The sequence below is a fragment of the Helianthus annuus genome, chromosome 2, assembly GCF_002127325.2.
Source record: "Helianthus annuus cultivar XRQ/B chromosome 2, HanXRQr2.0-SUNRISE, whole genome shotgun sequence".
Classification (NCBI taxonomy): domain Eukaryota; kingdom Viridiplantae; phylum Streptophyta; class Magnoliopsida; order Asterales; family Asteraceae; genus Helianthus; species Helianthus annuus.
Window position 1 is genome coordinate 62,237,503 of NC_035434.2, and position 6,613 is coordinate 62,244,115.

Genomic DNA, 6,613 nt, shown 5'->3' on the forward strand with positions numbered 1-6,613 from the left:
TGGGTCGCAAAGGGTGCATGATCGGGCTTCACAGGCACTGGGCCAGGAAGAGGGGCAATAACAGGATCAGCAGGAATGTCAGCAATGTGAGGGGCATCAATATGAGCATCAACGGCATGATCATCCTCCAACAGTGGAGCAACAATAGGATGATCATCGACAGGTATATGAGCAATCAAAGGATCAACAGCGGGTACATCAGCATGAATAGGGTCATGCTCGAATGCGGGGTCTGAAGCAACTACCGGCTCGGGGGCCACAGCAGGCTCCGGATCGTCAAACTCCATCTCAAAATCGGCGGGATCAGCAAACATAGGGTCAACAGGAGCCACGGGCTCCTCCATGGGCTGATCTAAATGAATAAACTCAATCTCCTGGTCTGGATCAAAACCAGGTGGGAAAACGGGGTCTGAATCATCATCAATGTCATGATCGATCGCAAAACTAGGGGCAGGGGCAGGTGCAGCGAATGACGATCTATCAGGGTCTGTATCATGCGAATAGTGCTGCACTCCCTGTGCGTGTGAAGGTGCAGATGCCACAGACTCAAAGGAGTCTGGGACTAGTGAATGAATGGGTGCCTCCTCTGTAGGAGCATCCGCAAGAAGTAAGAGATCGCCAGCAGCTATATGGGCCTCACCCTCAAAATCATCCTCGAGTGGATCCTCGTCAAACAAGTCAACGTCGTCGTCAGGGACTACGTCGAGTGGCATATCAATAACAGCGTACACGGAAAGGGGTACAAGGGCAGGGATCACTGCGAGCGGCAAATCCCCAGCGATAGGGCCATCAGCGGGCTCAGCAACGACATCGGGCGGCGCAAATGGCTGGAAATCATCGTCGTCCGTGCTGGTGGTGTCCGAAGTATACACCTCGTGCTCTGATGACACCATGTCGTCCGATACAATAGGCATGGGGTCTGTGGTGTCCGACTCTCCAGTGCCGGATGAAGGCATGTCGTCTATAATACAAACACACATATGCACAAATAATCAATCATATAGTCAAATAAACATGTTAGTCATCAATGAGCAATCAAATAGTCCTTCTAGTCCCACTAGCCTCCCAGCCTCCCAGACTGACTCCCTAGTCCCACTAGTCAACTCTCCCAGCCTCCCAGACTGACTCCCTAGTCCCACTAGACAATTCTAAATATATATTTAGCAAGTTCTATTTACGAAAACCCACCTCCGACACTTGGTAATCTTGTAACCAAAATCATGGCGAAATTTATTTGGAAAACAAGTTAAAAATATATTCATAACACTTGTTGTAAAAGTATTTCCAAGTGTTATATTTCTGGAAAAATTTCGCTAGAGTTTCCTCTGTAACTGGAGGTGGCCACGCTTACAAGCGTATCATTTTCTTTTCAAAACTCAATCAACAATTTTCTCAACAACAACAAACAATATTTCAACATCAAACTAGTCAAAAATGTACATAGATCGCAAACACATGAACTTGTGGGTTATGTAAAAGTGTGTAGTAACCTTCCAATATTTTAGTAGATCTTTCTATCTTTATAAATGAAGTCGGTTTCTTGAAAATCTTATTTTTAAAGAAAATGCATTTATACAACTTCTAGTCAAAAATCTCAAAAACATTCCTTTGTTAATTCCTTTTGTTACACAAGTGTCTACACACTTGTTTGTTCACAAAAAACACCTTTGTTTCAAGAAAGATCCGGTTTCTACACATGATTTCATTTTACACTTGGTTCTTCGAAAATACCACTTGTAGATCTTTAGATCTACTAGTTTAGAACTCCATTTTACAAGAAAAATCACTTTGACACAAGTTCATGTTCATAAGTGGTAATGTTCATCATCTAATCACTTTCATACTTTAACATACACTAGTTCATGTTCCATAAACATGACCTAGCCGGGTTAGATGACGATCCGCACTACTACTAGCATCAACCAACATAAAATAATCATAACAAAACAAGTTTCAAGAGTTTTACACTAATATTTACTCATTAACCACCATTTTCATCATTTTTACTAGTCTTTAAGTTTTGTTCTTGAGTGTTTATGATTTTTATCCGACAAGTCTCTTATTAACCACTTTAGACAAGATCAATAGGGTGTTTAGAGTCACTTACTACTAGCTCGTGGCTAGGGAAGAAACTAGATGAAAAATGGGTGGTTAATAGCATTGTGGTGAGGTCCTTGGCAATCCGTAAGCACCAAGCCTCCTTATGCGTGATCCTTCACCTTTATGTAAGCTTGGAATTGCAAGATCGAAACTCAAAAATGGATGGATGGATGTGAAGGCTCTCGGCCGAGAATCAAAGAGAAGGGAGAGAAACAGTGATCAAATTTTTGTTAAGTGAATTGTGTGTAATGGTGTGGTTTAGTGGTGTTATATATAATCCATCTAATCCAAATAACCACTAGGTAAAATGCCCTCTAGATATGAGACCACAAGAAATAAAATAATCAAATGGTAAGAGGGTGTCCCCTCATAGGACCGAATTCGGTTGGAATTGGGGGGGGGGTGTTTGGTTGATGTTGAACTAGTTAGTTAAGGTTTAGTTAGTTAAATCAGGAGGTTAAACCAATTTCTAGTGTGTTATGTTCCATAGCGGGTGTTAGGGTATTCGGGGACCCTAACTGGCTCAGAAAAAGAAAAACAATGTCAATGACAATATTTTTATGTTCCGGGTTAAGTCCGGTTGTTCGGTTGGATACTGATCCGTTAAAGTGTCAAACAAAGCTTTAAAGTGTCTTTATTATTATTTTTAGTGACACAAAGAATTCCCGACACTTTGGAAGGTGTCTAGTATTATTTTCCCATGTTTTTGCACTTTACTAGTTAGCTAAAATGCTGAAGTTTATATTAAAGTGCAGAATTTTGTGTTTAGCACATGTTTTAGGCACATCCGGTCATTATAACTATCACCTAGTGACGCAGTTCTACAACCCTCATTTCCCTACACTCTCTACTAGTGTAGTAAACTATTCCCGGCTCATACTAGCCTTAGAGGCAGTGTCTGCCTGGTGCTGGCTATGTCAGCACGTTTACTGGGTTATCCATTCGTTGTGCTACTGTGCTTTTGTGCATCAAGTTTGTCACTAAAGTTCTTTATGTAAATAATGGAGTGATAGTTAATATAGTATGATGCATGGTTATGTATATTTCAGAAATCATGTAGCAGTTTATTCACAATTGTAAGCAAGCACAGTAATTAAGCATTAATTAAATATTAATTAATTCGTACGGATACCTGATTTGGTGAGGGTTGTCACAGTGACTGTTACATCTGTTGCACAGAGGTGCATTTCCAGCATACTGCCTCTTGGCAGCAGGTTGTGCAGCCTGGTTAGTCTGAGCAGTAACAGCGAAATTCTTGGAAGCCTTACGCTTCCTCGATTTCTTGGAAGACTCAGCAGCCTTCTTGCCCTTACTCTCCTTGGTGCTATCAGACTGTTTCTGTTTCTTATCACCTTTTCTGTGGAGTTTACCCTTTTTGATTTGCGACTCAGTAAGGGTAGCAGCGAGCTCAATGGCCTGTCGGACGGTAGTAGGGTTGCTGCCCGTGACAATATCCTGAACAGGATCTGGGAAACCGTCTATGTACCTCTCGATTGCCTTATCCAAAGGCGTGACCATTGTAGGACAGAGCAAGCTTAACTCCTCATATCTGTCTGTATAAGCCCGGTGTTCACCACTGTCTTGTTTCAGGTCATGGAACTCATCTTAGAGTGCCCTCTGCTCGTGACGAGGACAAAATTCTCTCATCATGAGAGCTCTAAGTTCCTCCCAAGTCTGACCCAAAGCAATATCAGCACCTCTATCTCTCATTACCCCATTCCACCAGGTAAGAGCCCTCTTTTGGAATACACTAGAAGCAAACTCGACCTTACGATTGTTCGGACACTGAACATGGCGAAAGGTGCTCTCAAGACTCTCAAACCACTGTAGAAGCCCAGTTGCCCCTTCAGTACCACTAAACTTGAGCGGTTTAGCCGAGTTAAAACTTTTGAAGTTGCACGGAGCAGGTGCATTAACATTGTTATTAGTGGCTTGGTTTATTTGAGTTATGAGACCAGGTAGCATAGCAGCCATCTGCTGTGCTATAATAGCTGCCAGATCGGCATCAGGTTGAGGAACGTTACGTCGAGGAGGCATTCTAAAAGAGGAAACATGAGAGAAAACGAGTGAGATGATGTGATGAAAAATGAGATACCAATAAAATCGACAAAAAGCAAGGAAGGTGGTCATTTGTTTGTTACCACAAAGCAAACAAACAACACACGGTGACAAATGAAAGTAAATGAGTCATAATAATGTATCACTATAGACATGCTCGCCTATAAGTGAACACTCACCCTAAGAGTTCCCAGGTAAGAGTGACTGGTCCGATACTGCGGATTTGTACGAACACTCTAGCCTTAGACAGAAAACTCAGGGTACAGGCATTCACTCCTCCAGTTTGCACGTGTTCACATTATTTAGACCCAAACTTTGACGAGATTTTGAAAATCTCAGAAGGCATGAAGCCAAAAGAAATCATCCAAGGATAGATGATTGATTTCAAAATCATTTTTGAAATTGTGTTCAAGTTTTGGTAATCACCTAAGGATAGGTGACAGGTATTGTTTTAAGTTCTAAACACAAGTAAACTTGTGTTAAGGTCCTAAGAAATTATAGTCTAGGTCAAAGCATTGCTAATAACCTAATTCCCTATAACCATTGGCTCTGATACCAACTCTTCTGTCACACCCCGGCCGCGTCAAAACAACGAAACCGCGGCATAAACGCCGGGGAGTGAATTACGACAGAATTATTGTTTCAACAACCATGGTAATTAAAGTTGTGTATTATTAAGATTAAAGTTTACATTGTCTTTGAGTTCAAACTGAAACAACATAATAACTGTCTTTTAAGTCACTAAGGCCCAAGTCCACCTAAGTGAAGCACAAACATCATCATGCATTAGCACCTGAAACACATGTAAAAATAGGCACGTCAGCATAAAAATGCTTGTGAGATACATAGGTTTTGTTTGTGCAGGATTCATGACTTATGGTTTGAAAAGTGTTTAACAAAATGTAGTCATGAACCTTGTATAATGTTTTCCCTTATGAAATCATATGAAAATCGATATGAAAATCAATGATGATGAAAGGACAATGCATGGTTAAATGAATAACCAAGTAAAAGTGAATTTGTATAAAATATGTAATTTGTAAAACAATGTCATGTTCTTGTAAAAATGTTTCATGTCTTGCCCAAGTGGTTTAGATAACGCAACGATGTATAATACAATAAAAGCATTTATATATAGGAAGTACCAGCGGCGTATCCACCATGCTTTTATCATATAACACATAGCCCCGTTACATAAGTCACTTATCAATAATCAACCAAAATGTAATATTCAATGTCAAAATGTTCATGTGAAAACCATGTTTAATGTCATGTGTAACATGTATCATGTATATCAAAATGAAATGCATAGCAAGTAGCAAGTACCTACTTAAGCTATGTGATGATGCCAATGTGTAACAAACGTCATGTATGGTGAATAACAAGTAATTACTCAACCATAGGAAAAATGTACAAAACAAGGTTTTTGACTAAACCTAAGTTTAAATTAAATGTTATGTTTTGCAGAAAACAATGCTTTATGATTACAAACATTTATGCAGTAATGTTAATCACATACATTCAAGCCTTGCGACTGTGGCGACAAACCTTCAAACAAATTAAAGGAAGTCGGAAACGGGAGTTGTCAATTCCTATGGTACCATTACATACTACCGAGCGGCGTGATCAATGTTAATGAATGTATTATTGTCCCGATTAAACACACCAAATGTCATAACCAATGTAGCATGTGAAAACCATGTACTAGGAATGCTAAGTAAACATGCCTAGAAGAAATGTTCATGTAAAACAATGTGCTAACATGCTCAGTAAACATACATAGCAGAAATGTCATGTAAAACAATGTGTACATATGTTAAGTAAACATATGCAGCAAATGTGTAATAAATCAATGTGCTAGAATGCTTAACATACATAGCAAAACATAACTGAAATCATGTACTAGATATGTACTAGATGAAACTAGCATGTTTATGTCATAAAAGCATGAAATGCACGAAAGTAACACGTATGTACATGTGTATCACCCCAAAGTATTTGAAAGCGGTAAAAGAGGGGAACTATGTACTCACTTGGGATTGCCTAATAGTCTTGAGAATAAGACCAATTTAAGCTCCAAGTATCACGGAATCAAACGGCACCTAGTATAGGTAACTATGTTAATAAATCGGCTCCTAAATCGGGAGATAGGATAGAATGAGGTTCTATGAATCAAATGAGTAATTGAACTCATATGGTATGATTTAATAGGCCCTACATTTTGATTGGAAAGTCTAATCTAAGTGCTTTTGACCCGTTTCGACACATTATGGTAACATAAGCTACTATAAGGCGTCGTTAGCGCAAAACTATGTTCGGATGGTTAACTATGTGCTATGTCAAGTCTTACATGCCCAATTATGCCTAAACATGTTACTAAATCAGATTATATGTCAAAAATATGTTCACATAGGCAAAATACGGATTTATGGTTCAAAAGGGCATTTTGGTTATT